The sequence below is a fragment of the Ruditapes philippinarum genome, unplaced genomic scaffold, assembly GCF_026571515.1.
Source record: "Ruditapes philippinarum isolate M1 unplaced genomic scaffold, ASM2657151v2 ctg808_1_1_1_1, whole genome shotgun sequence".
NCBI classification, from domain to species: Eukaryota; Metazoa; Mollusca; class Bivalvia; order Venerida; family Veneridae; genus Ruditapes; species Ruditapes philippinarum.
The window spans coordinates 232,214-253,378 of NW_026867265.1; the positions used below are offsets into that span (position 1 = coordinate 232,214).

At 30.0% G+C, this 21,165-nt stretch overlaps 1 protein-coding gene across 6 annotated transcripts in view; it reads right to left on the reverse strand.

Moving 5' to 3' along the window:
* The window catches only part of LOC132735453 (choline transporter-like protein 1), an 80,241-nt gene that overhangs the window by 53,330 nt on the left and 5,746 nt on the right, over positions 1-21,165 (reverse strand). For 2 of the 6 annotated variants that reach the window (XM_060722408.1, XM_060722404.1), the window contains exon 2: positions 13,313-13,373. The gene's annotated coding sequence lies outside the window, so the exon portion shown is untranslated. Of the gene's footprint in view, positions 1-10,015; positions 10,522-13,312; positions 13,374-13,701; positions 13,731-14,285; positions 14,337-16,854; positions 16,961-21,165 lie in introns of those variants that run through there. The other 4 variants (XM_060722405.1, XM_060722406.1, XM_060722407.1 and 1 more) reach the window with 4 other exon arrangements.

A 21,165-nucleotide genomic window follows, 5' to 3' on the forward strand; every position in this document is an offset into this window, starting at 1 on the left:
CCTGTAGTTACTAATCATTTAAAATCATTGTAAACCTGAAGTTACTTATCATTTAAAATCATGATAAATCTGAAAATACTATAATCATTTAAAATCATTGTAAACCTGAAGTGACTAATCATTTCAAATCATGGTAAACCTGAAGTTACTTATCATTTAAAATCATGATAAATCTGAAAATACTATAATCATTTAAAATCATTGTAAACCTGAAATGACTAATTATTTCAAATCATGGTAAACCTGAAGTTACTTATCATTTAAAATCATGGTAAACCTGAAGTTACTAATCATTTAAATCATTGTAAACCTGTAGTTACTAATCATCTAAAATCATGGTATACCTGAAGTTACTATAATCATTTAAAATCATTGAAAAAATGTAGTGACTAATCATTTAAAAAAATTGTAAACATGAAGTTACTTATCATTTAAAACAATTGAAAACCTGAAGTTACTAACCATTTACAATCATTGTAAACCTGAAGTTACTATAATCATTTAATATCATTGTATACCTGAAGTTACAAAATTATTAAAAGCATGGTAAACCTGAAGTTACTAATCATTTAAAATCATGGTAAACCTGAAGTTACTTATCATTTTAAAACATTGTAAACCTTAAGTTACTAATCAGTTAACATCATGGTAAACCTGAAGTTACTAATCATTTAAAATCATGGTAAACCTGAAGTTACTTATCCTTTAAAATCATGGTAAACCTGAAGTTACTAATCATTTAAAATCATGGTAAACCTGAAGTTACTAATCATTTAAAATCATTGTAAACCTGAAGTTACTAATCATTTAAAATCATGGTAAACCTGAAGTTACTATAATCATTTAAAATCATGGTAAACCTGAAGTTACTAATCATTTAAAATCATAGTAAATCTGAAGTTACTAATCATTTAAAATCATTGTAAACATGAAGTTACTGATCATTTTAAAACATTGTAAACCTGAAGTTACTAATCATTTAAAAACATGGTGAACGGAAGTTAGTAATCATTTAAAATAATTGTAAACCTGAAGTTTTCATTTAAAATCATGGTTACTAGTCATGAAGTAAGTTTATTTATACCCATTGCAGACCTAAAAATCTTTTAAGTTATTTTTCTTTAATCCGTACATCATCATGCAAAATGTGTGTAATTAAATTGTTCTGCAATGAACTTTGAGCTTTTATTCTGCAGTGTGGCAGCTACCAGGATTAATCTCGTTCAAGTATGTAGGCCTGGCTTATTGTTACTGCTGATAGCAACACATTTTACTCAAGACCTACATTGTTCACTATTCAGTCATTGCAAAAATGATTAAGATTCACTTGTATTTTTTTTCTTAAAATTTAAAACATTTTAATAAAGAATATCAATATTCAAGTGTATAAAGATCAACAAACTTCATGAATAACCTCCCTTTCATGTCATAAAATATCACTTCTTTGAGAAATATCTGTAACTGAGAGGTACTAGAACACTAAATGTTGAAATAGTTCCTGCATAAACAATATGTTATTGTTCCTGGATGTATCATGAATATTTTATGAGTGTAATATGATCATGAACCAACACAAAAATTTCCTCTTTCTATGTTTGATATCTGATAACATTTTATAGGTCTTTATATTGTATTTATATAGTGTAACAACTTGGCAAGAACTTGAACTGGCCTGGAATATTATATCTGTAAGATATTAATAAAATACATTGAAATAAACACAGGGACTACACTATAAAAACACCTTAATCTTCAGAGATGTACTTAAATGTTTAATTTACCTAGCTAAGAAAGTATTCCATTGTGTACCACATCAAAACACTAAACTGAACTAAATGGTAAAAATTATTTAAGTCTTGGTATGTCTTCAAATGAGCTTATAACATTTGACCAAAATTATGTATATATCATGAAACATAACAACAATGCTATGTTCATATAAAATCGTTTTAAGAGTATAAACACTTATTCTCTTACATTAAAGGATATAAACAAGAACTCACATATATAAAACAAGAAACATGGCAATGCCACGAAACCAGGTTTTCAAATATCACCATTGTAGATAAATATGTTGTATTTGAAATACAAATACAAGCAACAAACAATGTAACTATGTGCAATGTAAAACATGAATAATGTAGGAGGAATTGCCACAGAAGAAGTGTTCACTATATATTCTGTATAAGAAAAAAAAACAAAGGGCCATGATTAGGTAAAAAATTATCCAATCACAAAACCCCGACAATATGCGTCAGGGCACTTGATGACAAAGCTTCTGTGAAAGTTTGAACAAAATCCGTTGAGAAATGTAGGACGGGTTCAGCACAGAAGAATTTGTTCACTATATATTGGTAATTCTGTATAAGAAAAAAAAACAAAGGGCCATAATTAGGTCAAATATTATCCAATCACAAAACCTCGACAATATGCACCAGGGCACTTGATGACAAAGCTTCTGCAAAAGTTTGGTAAAAAACCGTTGAGAAATGTAGGAGGAGTTGCGCACAGAAGAAATTGTTCACTATATATTCTATATAAGGAAAAAAATCAAAGGGCCATAATTAGGTCAATTATTATCCAATCACAAAACCCGGACAATATGCCCCAGGGTACTTGATGACAAAGCTTCTGTGAAAGTTTGGTCAAAATCCGTTGAGAAATGTAGGAGGAGTTGCACACAGAAGAAATTGTTCACTATATACTCTATATAAGGAAAAAAAACAAAGGGCCATAATTAGGTCAAATATTATCCAAACGCAAAACCCCGACATTATGCGCCAGGGCACTTGATGACAAAGCTTCTGTGAAAGTTTGGTCAAAATCCGTTGAGAAATGTAGAAGGAGTTGCGCACAGAAGAAATTGTTTACGGCGCCCGTCCACCCGCCCGCCCGCCGACATACCTCAATCTAATAACCAGATTTTACCTACGGAAAACCTGGTTAACAATGATCTTATCATTACCATAAGAGAAAAATAAGAGCCACTTGGTACTAATAATTTCAAAAATTTACACCAATATTTTACTTCATCTTCTGAGTTACCAATAAATGACAAAATGATAAAATATCCTTCAAGTTAAGGCAATTTAGAAAATGAAATGCAAAACTATATCCTCAGATTAATTCTAAGAACAAATCTTTCTTCACATTTAGGTTAATTAACTAAAAGGAAAAGTAAGAATTAATAACAGTGTAATAAAATTTCATACACACCTCCCTGGAGAATCAATCTGCTAGTGAAGATGTAATAATAGTACCATTATATGGTCACATGACTTTATTATTAAGTCACATGACTACATTACTAAAGATGAAAAGTTGTTTTAGGATATATATCATTGCTTCTTCTACCTCATTGACCAATTAATCAAACAATCTACCTTCCTTCTTGAAATAAATTCATTGAAATGTGAAATGATTCGTGATTTAACATCAACTCACTCAACAATCATGAATTATTCATTAATGTTTCAAGATTCGCACGCAAGGCACAAAAAAATAGACATGCAATGATTTGTACTGTAACACATACAGTATCATAGTCAATGCAAATTTTCTTCCGCAAAAACTAAATACAGTTTCAACTTTAGTCACAATATAAAATGATATCAATGGAATCTAAGGTGTCATCATCATAATTAAGATCATTTAAGCATCTTAAAGACTCAAAACCAATATACAATACACCAAATTTTTTTCCTCCACAGTCATGTTTTAACAAAAAAATCAAATTAAGCTCTTTCAAATTTTAATTGAAAGTAAAAGACCAAATAAATGCCTTACATGTATTAAGTATCTTTTTAATTTAAATTTCAGGAACTTTATGGACTTTTTGTATACAGTGTAAAATCCTAATTCCTATGAAAAACAAAATGCTTTTAGATTGTATAACAAAATACAGCCTGTCCCTTTTTTATAATACATGTAGTCATAAATTGCAAAAGAAAAATTAATGTATCCAATGAAATAGTGTTTAACTTCAATTTTTTTCATATCATTTTTGATTATTTAAACAATTTTTAGACTTATATTTTCAATAGCTTCATATATATTTTTGGTCTAAAAAAGTCTACCAATTTTTCTTTCCTGTCATCAATAGATTAAGAAAATAGAACAAATTTTACAGATCCTCATCTAAAATTGAATATTAATGACCGGATGCCATTTGAAATAAAATTCCCCTCAGAACTAATCAACGGCAAGAAAAGTCGAGTCAATGACAATTTATGTGTTCGCAGATTGTCACATGACTTCATTAAGAAAGACAAGAGTTATATGTTATACTTCATTACAGCAATAAACTACAAAAATCTCCATTTCTTATTTATACTTCATTACAGCAATAAACTACAAAAATCTCCATTTCTTATTTATACTTCATTACAGCAATAAACTACAAAAATCTCCATTTCTTATAAGACATGTGTGTGGAGGAATCTCTCTATCATAGTGTCTAATGAAGGCTGATTTACTATGAGAGACAACCATCTCATATATAATCATATAAATTATTCATTCTCTACTCTTGTTTTACATGAACAAACACCCTCTCATATCATATAATATATGGTCAATTGCAACCAACACACTAAATATTATAACAGATGAAATTATAAGATCCAGTTTTTGTGGTTCTTTTCCTTCCTTTATAAAGTTGCAATAAATTTGACATTTTAAATTTGATGTCATTAGATTTTACAAAATGTGTCTCCAATTATATTGACTTCATTATATAAATCACTGGGCTTGTCCTGATCTGTTCCGAGTTTGAAACTAATCATTCAATTAAGGGTAATCAATACAAAAATACTTAAATTCAACAACCAACAGTATAAATAGTCAGGTAGACAGCAATCATCACTTACAAACTGGCCTCACTGTTATACTGTGTCTCTTGTATCAAGTAGAACTAACATGTAAAGGTGAATACAAATTTAACATATGTATTTTGTAGAGGATATATATTTTTCAATTTTCTCAATAAGTACCAAATATGCTTAGAGACCTAAACCCCCTGTCTGTTGGTCGGGCTATACTGTCTGTGAATGCACATTGCAAACTAAAGTACATACATTTTAACATCGATTCTCAGAGAACAAATCTTTTTTCTTTTAAGATAAAAATACAATAATCTACCTTGCAATGTTTTCTTACAATTTCTGTGAAATCCATTACATCATTAACCTAAATCTATCCAGAACAGAGTATGTAAAAATATGTTTAGTTCATTAATACAAACCTAGATGTTCATCATCATAGATGTATTTGTATAATTGTGTGTTTGTGTTTGAAATCAAAAGAGTTGCACTATCTAGATTCATGAAATATAAAAGACATTGTTTAATTTGTGTTTGATGAATCCAGATACCACTGTTATCTTATAAAATCAGGAAAAAAAGTGAGTATATCCAACTGACTTAAATTATATTTTAATCAAAAGGTATTTGAGTTTCTTAACTTTTGCTTTTAAGAATTTGGAAATAAATTTTCGTACTGAATGTCTTAATCTCGAATACATGTTTTTGGAACAGGGATAAAATATGACAGATTCACCCCCAAATAATGAGAAAAAAGTTACCAAATTTCCCTGTGTTTCAATCCATCAATAAATGATGACTTAATGTGTGTTGAATAAATCTAATAAGTCTAAGTTCCCATGTGCAATAAGGAAATATTGCACCATGGTACCTATGATATAAATTTCCCTTCAACAATAAAACTTTTTCATAAATGACAAAAAAATGGCATTTACTGAGTCTCTCAGAGAAAAGATCTTGGCGGGCAATATATTACTGTTCCTGAATGTGTCATGAATATTTTATGAATGTAATTCAAGAAGAAACACACACACACACATTCTCAAAATTTTCACAAGAAAATAAAGAAAACTGCTGCTATTATTCTTCTGCCAATAGTTCATTTATTGGATAAATACAGCAATTTACAAATCATGTGAACTATGACAAACTTTGCTACAAATCAAGCAAGCACCATTAGCATAACAAAATTATAGAATGGTTAACAATGTTTACTTATAATTTCATACATCGATAATTGCTCAAAACTACTGACAGCTCAACTTAATTTGTAACCGGAGTTTTCTACAATATTTTGGCTGTATTTTTCTCCAATGTATAACTCGATTTTCTACAATTCTGGCTGTACAATGCTATGTTACAGTATTACTATATTTATTGTTGATCTGTTGAAGGTAATGGTTGCATGACAATACAATATTAGACATCAATTAGTGTCCTTAAAGCAGATTTATAGGAAGATACCAAATACTGGTACTTATTGTAGGATATATATACATGTATATGACAATGTTAAGTATTTAGAGGAGTAAGTCAGCTGGAAAATCTATATAACAGTTAATGTTGTTTCATCAAATAAAGCCATTTCAATCAATCTTATCCTCAGGCAAGTTTTATATCTATTGTCATTATAGTAAAATACATGTACAAGACACTGATGCTTCAAATATATAGAAGAGTTTGAGAGTAAATTTACAGCACCATTAAATGTTACATGCAATAAGAGTGCAAAAACAAATTCTAGATACTGCAGTTATTTTGTTCTTAAAATGTATATTAACAAAGCAATCTGATGTCTTTTTGGTTTTTGACAATACTTTGTAAATGTTTAAAATCATTGAAGGACCATAACTCTAACAAAAATACTCGAACTGGAAAATACCAATGATATGCACAACTACACTTGATACTGATCATATCTGTAAAGTATGGATGAAATTGCACCAGTAGCTTTTGAAGAGTTAGTACAGACATGTTTTGTGATGGACAGACAAACAGACGGATGGACATAACAGACAAAATGGCAAGTTACTGAATAAGTGAATAAAATCACATGAAACTCGTGGATATTTTTGTCTTTTGTATCACAGGAAGTCCAAGTCATCTGAGACCTCCAACAATGAAGATCAGAATAGCTTAGTGTACCATATATTGTTCTATCAACTAAAATCTATATTTAAGAAATAATATATCCCAAACTGTGATTTTATTGCTCAATAACATCACTGTTTGGAGTTCGGATGCGGGGAATTATATCACGAGGGCTAGCCCGAGTGATATAATGATGCGCATCCGAACGACAAACAGTGATGTTATCGAGCAATAAAATCACCGATTTGGATATATTATTTCGATTCTAACACGACATCAACAAATAAATGCTGCCGTACATTATAATTAGCTAAACTGCCCCTGATTTGTTTCCGTACTTATTTTCAGCGCGTCACATTTTTAGTGGTTACGTCACGTATAGAATGATTACGTCACATGTCTAAATATAGAACGTCAAACAGTGATTTTATAGCATAATAACACACACTTTCGGTTCCTCTATGTTCAATAGGAAAAAATGCGGGTCGTGTTAGAATAAGGATTAACAAACATGTGCTGCATGTACAGTAATTCTTTGTTATGACTGAAAATTTAATTTTTAAAGTAGTCTTTTGTTGTCATGAAATAGAGTAAATTCCAAACAAAATATTCAGCATAAAATGCTCAGCAAGATCTATGATATATTTCAGTCAATATGCTGCAGGTCTGTTCTAAAATTTAGTTATGTTTAAGGGAAGAAAAATTAATATTTTCCTGTCAATTTGTTTGCTCATGGTGAAATTGTTTTGAGTAATGTGGGGAGATTTGTTCATTCTGTCAATACTGTATCGCCCAGATTTGATTATATTGACAGAAAAGCCCAATAGATTAGTCTGATGGCACATGTATGTGTTGATGTAACAAAGCTTGCTTTAATCTAATACTTTCATAAACTTTTCCAAATTGTCCATAAATATACACTGTTTTTATTGACTGGGAAAACTTTTAAATTCTTAAATTAATTTAGAAGCTTAAAACTTGACTCATGTTTCAAGTATATTGGTACTATAATAATACCCAAAACTTGCAATTATAATGAGGTCAAATCAATTGATAAATTCATACATTTAAATTCAGTTGGAAATAATGAATATTATAATAAGTAAAAAGATAATTCACATTTATAACACTAGTCAAAATTTCAACATAGTTTTATTTTTATTTTATCTTTTTCTTTTTGGCTTTGTTTTTGGAGGTCTTTTTTGTTAGGTAGGAATAAAATATTATAAATATCTGGCAGTTTTCTATATAAATTTTCTATTCATACATTGAATATAGATTTATCCGCAAACATGGAAGGTATGCAAAATATTACAAGATAATACAAAAGACAAAACCTAAAATAAAAGATGAATAAGTCTTCCATTACAATTTACCTTTTTGAACAATTGCACAAAATTAAAACACAATTTTTACTGATTCAAAATTCTAAGCAAAGCTATTTAAGTTATTGAAATAACAAAAGAGGTTTCACTCACTCAATTAAGGGCATTTAGGTACTATTATATTAATTATAAGCCTAAAGCAGCTAGTTTTTGCCATATCTATTTCACATACCATGTTTTCTTTGACGTCATTCTAATTTGAGAAACCTTGCACTGTATAACATGCTCAATGGGGTCCATAATATTAAAATGCTAATTTCACAAATTTAATTATTAATAATTCAAAATTATAAAATTATCTTAATCATGCTTCCTGGAGTAAGAGTCTTGCATGTTTCTGCAGATGGCTTGCTATAAACTTGCAGCATAGGCCTTGTGTTATCACTGAAACTTGTTAAGATATATGAGCTGCGTCACGACAAAACCAAATTAGTGGGTTTGCGACCAGCATGGATCCAGACCAGCATGCGCCTCCGCGCAGTCTGATCAGGATCCATGCTGGTCGCTATCAGTTTCTCTACTTGTAATAGGGTTTGTAAGCGAACAGCATGGATCCCAATCAGACTGCCCAGATGTGCAAACGCATTACATTGGTTTTGTCGTGACACGGCTCATATAATAAAAAGTGTGAATATGGTGAAATAATCTAGCTAATGGCACAAACTGATGCTGAGACTTCAACCTGCATTCATGAAATAACAGAATGGTTGTGTTGGCTCGACTAGCACAGGGATAGTGTTATATTATCATAACTTTCTTACAAACAGTTTACATATGAATTAACTAAAGTCTCGGGATAGTCAAAATAACATACTGTTGTGTTATCTGTTAAAATCCTGAGACTTATAAACCTGCATTGATGAAATCACTTCTAGATGTTTCTATTAAATCTCTCAGAATCTTTACATTCTAAATCTCATTATATTTTTTACCTCGCACTTTAAAGCTTGAGATATGTCAGTTTTTTGAGTGACATTGTTACAAAATGAGTTATACCTATACAGCTAGGAAAACCAATTATCTAATATGCGCAGTTGCTTGACTTGATTAAATGTACACAAAAAATGCACACTGTAATTGTTTGTTTATTACTTTGCATTTCAAAGTACAGTTCTAGAAGTATTTCAGTATAATGTATTTGTTTTTTTTTGTCAGTAAGTTACTGTCAGCTTTTCCTTATCAATAAACAGTGAGTGGAAATTTGCAGAAAGATACAAAAGTTTAAACTAAATTGTCACAGAAAAACATGTGCATAGATTGCCACAGTTCAAAGATGACAATTTGTGAACTGTAGACTGAAATATCAAGTGTGTGTCGAGTTTGAATAAATCTAATGTACTGAAGTTGTAAGTGCCCTCTACAATTGTATATTAATACATGTACTTGTTAACATCAAAAAACACTTTAAAAGTTCTCACAAAACTCACACCATAGAGGAATTGTAACAGTGTGCATCATAAAAATAAAGAGAAAACAGTTCACCTCCATACCAAATACTTCTTCATAAGAAAAAATGTAAATCACCTAGTACAGGTAAACATATAATTTCTAATAAACCTTTCATACCAAACAAATTACACATATCTAACATAAGCCCTTACATTAAACCAGCCAATTAAATATTCCTTTGATCAATTAAATATTAAATCAAAATACATCATAAAATAGCACAGCTCTATTGCAGGAGTTGTGAATGAATGATTCATGAAAATATCCTACCAAGAATGTTGTCTCCTAACTTAAAAGCTTCTAATGCATTTGTTTTTCCTCTCCTCAAAATTTCTGTCGCTGTTTCAAAGGTCTGTAGAACAACATACGATTATATCACAGTAGAATTCTAGCAACACTGTAGGAGTCTGTTGTTGTATCCCTCCGGGGCAGCACTTTATCAGTGTTACATTATCAACGTAACCATGGTGTTGTAATTATAAACTCTTATAACAACTCCATTATTCTCTTACCTTTAAAACAGTTTGTTGTTTTTCTATTGAACACATTTTATAAATAACAGGTGAAATGACAAATCAATACCAATTTTCTGTAGTTTTCTACAATTATGCATCCGTAATAACAGTTTCCATAAAGTCAGCAAATTATTGTCCATTTATGGTTAACATAGATCACTAACAAACTGGTATAATCCACAAGCCAGTTAGGGGGAACTGTCAAGAGAAAAATCTGCATTAACTATTTTGAAGAATCGTATAAAAACTTAAGTAGAAAACTCTGCTGATTTGAGTGTCGGATCAATACTGGCAGGCTCTCTAATGAACCCAAATCAACCAATACCTGACAATGTCATGTGTATTATATACAAGACAGCAGCGAAAACGCAGCAGAGAGAGTGAGAGTGAGTTGTCTAGAGTTGTCTAGATGGATCAATGTGACTATTTTAGCTTTATACTGTCACTGGGAATGGACATATAAGACACCTCAAATCCACTTTATATTACTGTCTTAGACACTGAACAATCTCTCATATATAACAACATTATCTTAATGTCTCCAAGACTTAAGATGCCATATAGAAAAGATACTACATACCTCGGAGGAATACTATATAACACTAATGTCATAAGCTTCACTTACTAATTCCTTTATAGAGGAAAAATATTAAAAAGAAAATCATGAGATAACAAAGGAACAACACTTTACTAATGCACTATTAACATACAACTCTGATCTAGATCAACACATAAGATGGCAACCAAGTCTGATATACATTTTGCAGCAGTGTATGAGTCCAATAAAATCAGTATTACTTCACACTACCATTTTTGACATTTTGACAGAACTTTGTTACTTCAAGTATAATGAGGATTTGATATGGATTTTTTTTACTCTGAAAATGAATACGAGGCTATATGGCATATGATATGCAGTTAATATAGAATTTTTGAATTCTGAAAATAAAAACAAGACTAAACAGAGTATAATATGCATTTGATATAGATTTGTTTTGGACTCTGAAAAGAAAAGGGTACAATATGCATTTGATATTATCTTTTATACTCTGGAAATTAAGGAAACAAGGCTAAATTGATAAGATTACATCCAACAATGATTGGAACATCATATGGTGCAAACAACATAACTTGGAGGATATTATAAACATCTTATCACTTTAAATGATCTTTTACAATACTATCAGGGCTATAAATTGCATGCAGAAGTTATCAAAATAATGGAAAATGATCTGCAAACAGTTATTTTGATGCCAAAATATTATTGCAACTCAAGTCCAATATAAAAGTAAATTGAACAGTTTTCCCATTTCAGTATATAGATATTTGGTTATTTTCCCATTCAAAACAATAAATTCTAAATAAGTAGATCCATAGAGAGGAATAACCAGTATGCAAATTATGCAAGGTTTTAAGAACATGTAAAAGATACAGGGAAAAAATATGTGATGGTATGTGGGCTTAACACTGATGTCGATGCAGATGCACAGATGACCATGTAAGTTGGAGAGCTCTCCTTTTTTCATAAAGTTTAGCAACAGTGAAAGTTGCAAAGCAAGAGTGAATCAACATTAGAATAATAGATATTCCATGTAGTACTAAAAGATAACAGTGTAAAGAACATCAAAATAGCATTAAATATACTGCTAGAAGCTTCAAATCGATCAATTTTATCAGAAAAATATCCAATTGTAAATAAAATATTCTGCAAACATGCAATAATAAATCTGCACACCTAATTAGCTTCAATGCTTAGTAAGTTTAGTAAGTGGATGTTTTACATTTTGTGGAAAGTTTTAGATTTATTGACAGAGTATACACTTTATAACATGATAGATGATAGATACAATGTAACAGTGATAACCCTATAACATAGAATGTAACTTTTGCAGAGAATAGAATACAATGTAACATTATTTGAGCTGCAGCATGACAAAACCAACATGGTGCAATTGCGACCAGCATGGATCCAGACCAGCCTGCGCATCCGCGCAGTCTGATCAGGATCCATGCTGTTCGCTTACAAACCCTATAACAAGTAGAGAAACTGATAGCAAACAGCATGGATCCTGATCAGACTGCACCGATGCGCAGGCTGGTCTGTATCCATGCTGGTCGCAAACGCACTATGTTGGTTTTGTCATGACGCGGCTCATTTTGCTTTCAAGACTTACATTAACAATTCATTTCAGATTGATAAAATTATAGAAACTGCAATACATAAACTTGCTTTAAGTCATAAAACTATACACTATATGGATTTACTAAAAAATATGAACTCAGTACAAGAATATCATGTTGCATGTCAAAATATTTAAATTATAATGTTAAATAGGGAAAATAGCCAGGAGTTAGTGAACTATAGATGTTAGTGTGATAATGCATATGTATAAAATGTTTGACAATTCCATGTTTAACTGTACATGGAGTGTACTGTTTTACTGTCATGCTGTGATGTTTATAAACTTTTCAATCAAAGTTTACATAATAAATATTTTGTTTGATAATGATGATATTGTTTAAAAGTAAGTATTATTACAATGTATATAACTCAACACTTTCCCTTGCTAAAATGGTATCTACATTACTTCTTTGTAAACCAAAACAACAACATCGATAAAAATAAATATGTTAAACAAGAAGATAAAACGATCTATCACATATGACAAGAGACAGAGATTCACTTATTATTCATAAGTTTATAACATAAATATGGGCAATCATCTTCTATCAAGGAATCTACAAAATAATCTGAACATCGTATTGATTATAAACTATTTCCCTTTTACCGAATAGAATCTTAATTTGATCAATTAATTATTGCGACAACTTAAACTATTTTGCTGTTCAAAATAATTGGTTTATAATTACCTTAACCTAAATTATAACGAGAAGTGAAGCAACATGCCCTCGTCTCTTTCATTGCAGATTGATCATCAAACATTTACTCAGAACTGCATAATACTATCTGATACAATTTTCCAATCAATTCTTCTCCATCATGATCAGTTTAGGATTGATTCTAGATTATTCATACAAAGAAAGCACTTACGGTAACTTGATTTTCTTTCTTCTTTTCACCAGCTAACAAGAATTAAGCACCCAACATAATCCTGTAAATAATAATGGTAGCAGTCTAACGTTCGTTCAATCAGTAACGAAACTAATACAGTAGCTTTAAACACAATTATACTAAAATTCCAAATAAGGTAAACTAAATCCAAACAATCAAATTTAGCACAATTTACAGACAAAATGCAGATGCAAAATAAATTACAAGTCTATGAATTTTACACTGTGAGCAAAGTTCCACAGTTGAGTTTTTTTAAGAAAACATCTGCGCTAAGTATTGGTACAAACAAAAGAGAAAGTTTTCATCAATAAAATTGGAGATATAAATCTAGAGACTATTGCAGTATCCAACACTGTATGTGTTTTTACCTGGTGAAGACATAAACACAAGTTTACCAATCAGTATGAAACCTGTATATACATAAATGTTAGTTCTCTCAACCAGAACAAATGATCCAATAAACTCATCAAAAATAAACCTGTGGGAGTTTCTACATGAGAAATTATTTAGAGCTTAAAAAAATCTGCTTGTTCATTGAGCCTGCAGTTAAAATGTGGTATGCGATTAATTTGTAAATCTTGCTTAAAAATAGCAAGAATGTGTAATGTGGTTTTAATGTGACCTTTATATCATTGTTTATACTGGGTCACACTGGGTGACACACAATATGTTTTTTTAGGAAATAATTAACAAGCAGGTCACACGAGTTTCTCCTTTAAAATGAAGAAAAAAGCTCAGATTTTTTACTAGTTTCTCTTACAATGCCAACAAAAAATTCTAATTTACTAAATTAAATTAACTTGCTGAGACAGTTTTAATAAAGGTTTAGTGACCATTTTACCAGTCATTTCACCAGACATTCTAAATCACATGATAAAATCATTTATGTCACATTGCAAATTGTTATATGTTTTACATGTTAAAATCATTTATGGTGACATAAATTACTTACCATAAATACACACAACTGAGCATTGATATATTTTGCAATTTTTCACCACTTGTTCTTTTTTTTACATTTCATATCTATGAATATAGAGAAACAAATTCTGAGCCATCAAATATAAGAGTATTTTCAATCTCTCAATCATAGCATAGATTTGCTTCAATGATGCTACATTCCATTTAATATTTTATCAATATAAATAATCTCAAAGGCTTTAACCACTGATTACATGAAAAGCCATCTCTCTACATTTATAATGTACTTTAATACCAATAAAATAAGTACAAAATTAATCTTAGAACTTAACTGTTAAATAATTCCCGAGATTGTTTTAGGAGAGTACCTTTACAATTCTTACTTTACAAATTTATTTATTCAATGAATTGATAAAATGAACAGAACAGAACAAAACAGAACTTTTATTTTTTAGACTTATAATAAACATGCACATTGTCTTGTTTACATGGAATTTAAACACATACTGTATAATTATGTAATGATCATTATTACATGAAGATATATATCACAGTATGGTATGGGTTTTAACAAATTTTAATTTTACAATTAAAAGGCACAAACTTTCTTAAAGGATTATCAACACAATTGAGATTTGTTTAAAATTGAAATTCTTAATGTGAAAGCTTGTTTGATACATGTATATTGAAGAATTTGTGTTGGAGGCTATAAGTTTATTGAAGCACTATCGAGTCCGTCCCTCCAGGAACCAACAAATACTAAGCAACAAGTGTAAAGTTTCTTATGACGTGAACAACGGCTTGCACCAGACGGGGTTCTGAACCCACGGCCAGCAATGCTTAGAATACTAGTCTGTCAGCCACCCTGCCATGAGCTGACTTTAAGATATGCTCTACACAAACAAGAGCATGCAAGCATTGCTGTGTGAACGCTAATTGTCTATTAAGATACCAATCAATTTTTATAAATATTCAAAGTTAAAAAGAGGTATAACTCTTAACAATAATGCATTCAAAATAATGCCCCTTGTTTAACAACTGTGACATGATAATTAAGTATACCAAGTTTTGTGTTGTAAAATCATTCAACTTTACTTAATTAAAGGCAAATTTGACAAAAAATGTAAATCAAACAAGAGCTGTCACAGGAGACAGCGAAGCTCGACTAATGAAATACTGGACGCAGTAAGGAGGACAAAACTATGAAAGGAAAATCAATTATGTATAATTATGTATTAAGTTATAGTAAAAAAATAATATTTGTTAACATAAATTCAAAGATCAAGGGGAGTAATTCTAGAAATAGTCATGCTAGAGTTATGGACCTTGTCACACAACATTTGTGTAATGATAAGAAATATATATTTGAAGTTTGAAGTAGATACCTTAAAAAATAAAGAAGTTATTGTATTTCTTAAAGAAAATCCTAAGTTCAAAGAGAGATAAATCTGTAAATATTGCTTCAAGAGTTATGAACATTGTCACATAAAATGTAATTGATGATAAGGAATAAGTATTTGAAGTTTGAGGTAGATACCTTTAAAAATAAAAAAGTTATAATAAAAAATAAAATTTTTCTAGTAAAAAAATCTAAGTTTATGGGGAGATAATTCTTGCAATATTGGTGCTAGAGTTATGAACCTTGTCACATAAGATGTGGATGAGGATAACGTAAATATATTTGAAGTATGAAGTTGATCCCTTTAGAAATATAAAAGTAACAGTAAAAAATAATATTTTTTATGGAAAATTCTAAGTTCAAAGGGAGATAAATCTGAAAATATTGGTGCTAGAGTTATGAACCTTGTCACACAAGATGAAGATGATGATAATGTAAAATAATTTGAAGTATGAGGTTGATCCCTTAAGAAATAAAGAAGAAACAGTAAGAAATAGTACTTTTTGAGGAAAATTCTAAGTTCAAGGGGAGATAAATCTGAAAATATTTGTGCTAGAGTTATAACCCTTGTCACATAAGATTGGGATGATGATAAGGTACATATATTTGAAGTATGAGGTTGATCCCTTAAGAAATAAAGAAGTAACAGTAAAAAATAGTATTTTTTAAGGAAAATTCTAAGTTCAAGGGGAGATAAATCTGAAAATATTGGTGCTAGAGTTATGAACCTTGTCACATAAGATGTGGTTGATGATAAGGAACATATATTTGAAGTTTGAAGTTGATACCTTAAGAAATGACAAAGTTATAGTGAAAAATATTTTACTGCACCAAAACTTTAATCTAAAATCTGGACGCGGACGCCGACGCCGGGGCGAGTAGGACAGCTCTCCATATACTTTGTATAGTCGAGCTAAAAATGGCATACTCCTAACAATATTACTTTCAGTATTATCACTTGCCTAACACCGGTGCATTGTTATGAGTGTTCCAAGTTTCATCTTGATATCTTTAGTAGTTTTGAAATCATTCTACTTTATAGGCACAATTAAAATCTGTCTTTATCTATCTTCCATTGAGTCAAACCCCTGCTAGGAACCTAGACTTTACATGAATATTTGAAAATAATTCTATTCTTTTATGTTAATATGTTGTACATGTATATTAACTTACATTTTACAAAGCAATTATTTCAATTTACCTTTCCTGTATTCAAGTTATACCTAATTAGTCCACGGTTCCACCATAATTAATGCATGTCTGTAATCAATAAATAAAGTACCCGGTGTTTAACAATATGAAACACTTCAAATATTCTCTTTGGTTTTATAAATAACTACAAGTAAATTGTAGTAATAGAATAAAGGAAGTACTTGAATATAACTACATGTTAAATGCAAGGAAGGTTAAATAACTTTATTCCTGTAGTTTGTCATATCTGCAAATACATGTTTTTGTTTTTTTTGTGTATTTGTTTTCTTATGGTTGGATTTTATGTTGCACTAACCCAGTTAAGGACTCATATTGGGATTTTCCAGCTATACCGGTGGAGGAAGATGTAAAGTGCCCCTATGTGAATTATTTCAGGCCCAAATAGGCAACTGAGTAGAATCACCAACATAACATTCTGACTGTAAGCTAGCTAAACAAACTGACAACAGATTCTGTATTTTGAAAGAGCAATGTCACCAAAAATAACCCAGAGCAAATAGATAATTTAAAATGAAGTTGCAGAAATTAAATATTAATTTTATGACAATTTCAATAAAATGTATGCACCCTGTTATTTATTAAAGAAATATGATAAGTAAATTTTAGCTTTAAAAAAAAAATAACAATAATATTCTTGATTTAATTGAAATAGAGAGAAAGCCTAGACTTAATAAATTGCAAAAATCATAAAACTGTTCATCATTTTAGTTGTTATTAGTTTTCAGCATCATAAAAAGTTTAATGTTGCAATAATTTAAAATCTGATATGCTATGAATGGTTATCCTGTATAAAAGTCATGTCTGTATGAATTCATCATTAACAGTTATAATCTGCTGGGGGCAACAGATTCTGCCCATGCAACTAGTACAGACATTGATCAGCCAGCACTCTTGTGTTGACTGTTCATGGTCTCCACAGTTCGCTGTTCAATCTTTACATATTTAAACGATAAAAACAAGTCCATTTAAGACTTAGCTTGGCAAGCTTAAAGTTAGATACATTGACAGACCTTAATAATGGGTAAGCAAATTATTTGTCATCCCCAAGAGTTCGGAAATTTATACTCTTCTTTATGCTACAGATATTACATGTTTTTAAACATCAACCATTGGTAAATATGATGAAATATGTAATTTAATGTATTTAAAGATATTCATTTCTTGCATATCAGACTGGTGTTTCCTATAGTTTTACCCATGCTGGAAATTCCATCTAGCATAGGGGGTGCCAGATCAGTTGTGTGCTTTAGGATGATGTAATTTCACCATTATGAATGAAGTTGTAATGTTATACGCTGTTGTAAGAAAATAGTTACAGGAGTAATGACATACATTTCCATATAAAAATTGTGCTGCTGATGATATATCAATATTTTTTCAATTTTCTAATTTTACCAAATAAAGCATTAGAGCATTTTTAATAGACAAAGTTTAACATTAAAGAAAACCATCATAAGATGCTTAAAACAAAGATTGATAGGCCTTTTAGTTGTGGGGCTTTTGTCTTGAAGTTATTGCGAGCTAAAAATGTCCTATAGATATACATAATATATTCACGAGCTATATTCCTAAAATTGTTCTAGAAGCTTATACTTCTTTAAAGTTGTGCAGTCTTTGACAAAATCAATACAAAAATGATAGGTCTTCATTTTAATTTGCATTTTTTTCCTATTAGGTGTAAACATGCAGAAAAGTGAAGATTCACAGAAAAATTGCAAAGTTTGACTTTCCAGAAAGAGATATTTGTTATGAAACTCCCTTTTTCTTGCATTATAATTGTATCCAATATTAAAGTGCACACATTTAAAACACTTTGTGCAAATTTGTAATTAATATCAAAATTTATGTTGACCTTTTGATAGTGGATTAAATGACTATCAATGATGCATTACTGACCAAAATTGTGTCAGGGATATCTTTTAATTGTCTTATTATAAGATTATTACTAAGAACAAGCATGGGGACATAGATATTGCATTCACTATTTTCAAATGTAATCCCTTCATCCAGACACCAAATATTAAGACAATTATTCAGAAAATTCCACTTGTTGAATAAAAAATCCAATTTTTACTTACTTTCCTCTTATAACATTATCAGGTTGTTCTCATATTCTTATGGTCATATCTTGAGTTTTCAGGCAAATTATTTCAAGAAAACAAAATTTGTTTCCTAAAAATATTTTTGTTCCCTATAAAATTTTACACAGGAATTGTTTTTAGATTTAGAGATGATAATTTGCAGGCACTGAACACTTTATTGGAAATTAACAAATATATACTTTTTTCAATTTGGTTACTTTGGTTTAATTTTTATCAAAATACAAAAAAAAAATCTACTGAATGTATATAGCTCAATGTAACGCTCTTCCTTAAATATTGACTGAACAACATCCAAATAGTAACAAATTTATCCATGAACATCTTTCTAGAAAAAAAAGAATGCAATTATAAATATAATAAATACATGAAATTTATGCTCTCTATAAAAAGCTACTTTAGAAACACAATATAAATAGAGATAATTGCTGAAAGGTAAATTATATCATTAGAATAAAATAAATGTGTAACAACTTAAGATCATTAACACCTGTTTAATGTAATAATGAAATATTTAATGATGTGTTTAAAACCCCAATACACAGTCTGGTTACAGTTATTTTCAAGGAGAGTGTAGTTGTAGTAATCAATCAAAACCAGTTAAACTGTTTATATGTTTTTACTTCTGCCAATCCATATAAGCTCAGCTGTTTCAACAAATATAAGAATCAATTTCTCTCCCTACAGAATTCTGCCAGTTAAAATTTTATTTACCATGCAGACAATTTTAAATATCTATATTTATCTCTATGTCGTCACTTACATTATGATAATGGCCTTTTTTCCAAGTGGCCAGTGTTAACTTTGGGGTCAAATTGACCTTTTTTGTCATACACCTATGCAACAAAGTTTTTTGAGCAAAATATTTGGAATCTGTAAATTTATAAGTAACACAAAACAAGATTTTACTTAATTCTGCAAAGGTCATGATAGTCAGTGAAACAATCATCAACTGTAATGTATGTCACAGTCTGAAACAATCATCATTTTCCAAATGTTCTTCCTTGTTGAAAAAAATAATTTTGCATTACACTAGCCAGGTTTTTTTTTTCAGGATTTTGGGAACATGACCCTTACCCATGGAATTGGGAATTTCAGCGATGTTCTGTTAAAGTTGGGAAAAAATGCATGACTTAAATTTTGCAATGATAAAATGAATGCAAAGAATCACTGTCTAGGAGGCATCTACAAACATTTAAGCACCATAACAGTGAAGAAGCCCTTACTTTCAAAGACTTCAATATCTATATTTTGTAACTTTAAATTGGAAAGTTTTTCCTTTGGATTGGGAAAATAATATACTGTTTTCAATTGGGAATATCTCTGAATATTGGCTATAAAATAAGCCAAAAAAAATCCCTGCTAGGTAAAGTTGTTACTTTGAATATTTAAAAAAGAACAATATTACATATAGTATTTTTAACTGAAACATGAAAAATTAGAGTTAAATGACTCATGACATGTTTTCAAAATGGCCGACCTATGGTCTACATCTGGCACATTAAATCTGTTTACTGTTTCTTTGTGTCATACAGCAGGAAAAACTTTAAACATTACAGCTGACAATTTTTTTTTAACTTAAGTTCATTGTCTGTTTTCCTTCTTGTTTCGTAACATTAAGCACTGCAAACTATGAACACCACAGAATACCAGATAAACCTGGGTTATAATGTCCCACTTACAGAAAAACCTGTCTTTTAAAGTCAGTCTTTTGTTTTAAAATATGAAAAGGTTTGGTAAAACTTTCTAAAATAAATTCAATCCTTCCCTATGGGCATATCTTTAATACACTGTCACTCCCAACATAATTGTATTGATATATGATAATGACTGCAATTAACACATTAAAGTGACATTATATGCAGTTCCATAGAAAATATTTGCCCCTATATATATATTCCTTCCTCCAATCCTAACTTTTTCTGAAAAAATCTGAGAAATAAACAGTGGCCTCAGTTTATTTATTACTTGTGTCAACTGTGGAAATCACCCTCAGATACCATATAGGAGCAGGGATTTTTTGCCTTATTTTATAGCCGATATTCGGTCATATTCCCAATTGAAAATAGTATATTATTTTCCCAATCCACAGGAAAGAATTTCCAATTGAAAGTTACAAAATAAAAATATGGAATAACAAATTTTAAAAATTTTGAAAATAAGGGCTTCTTCACTGTTTTGGTGCTTAAATGTTTGAAGAT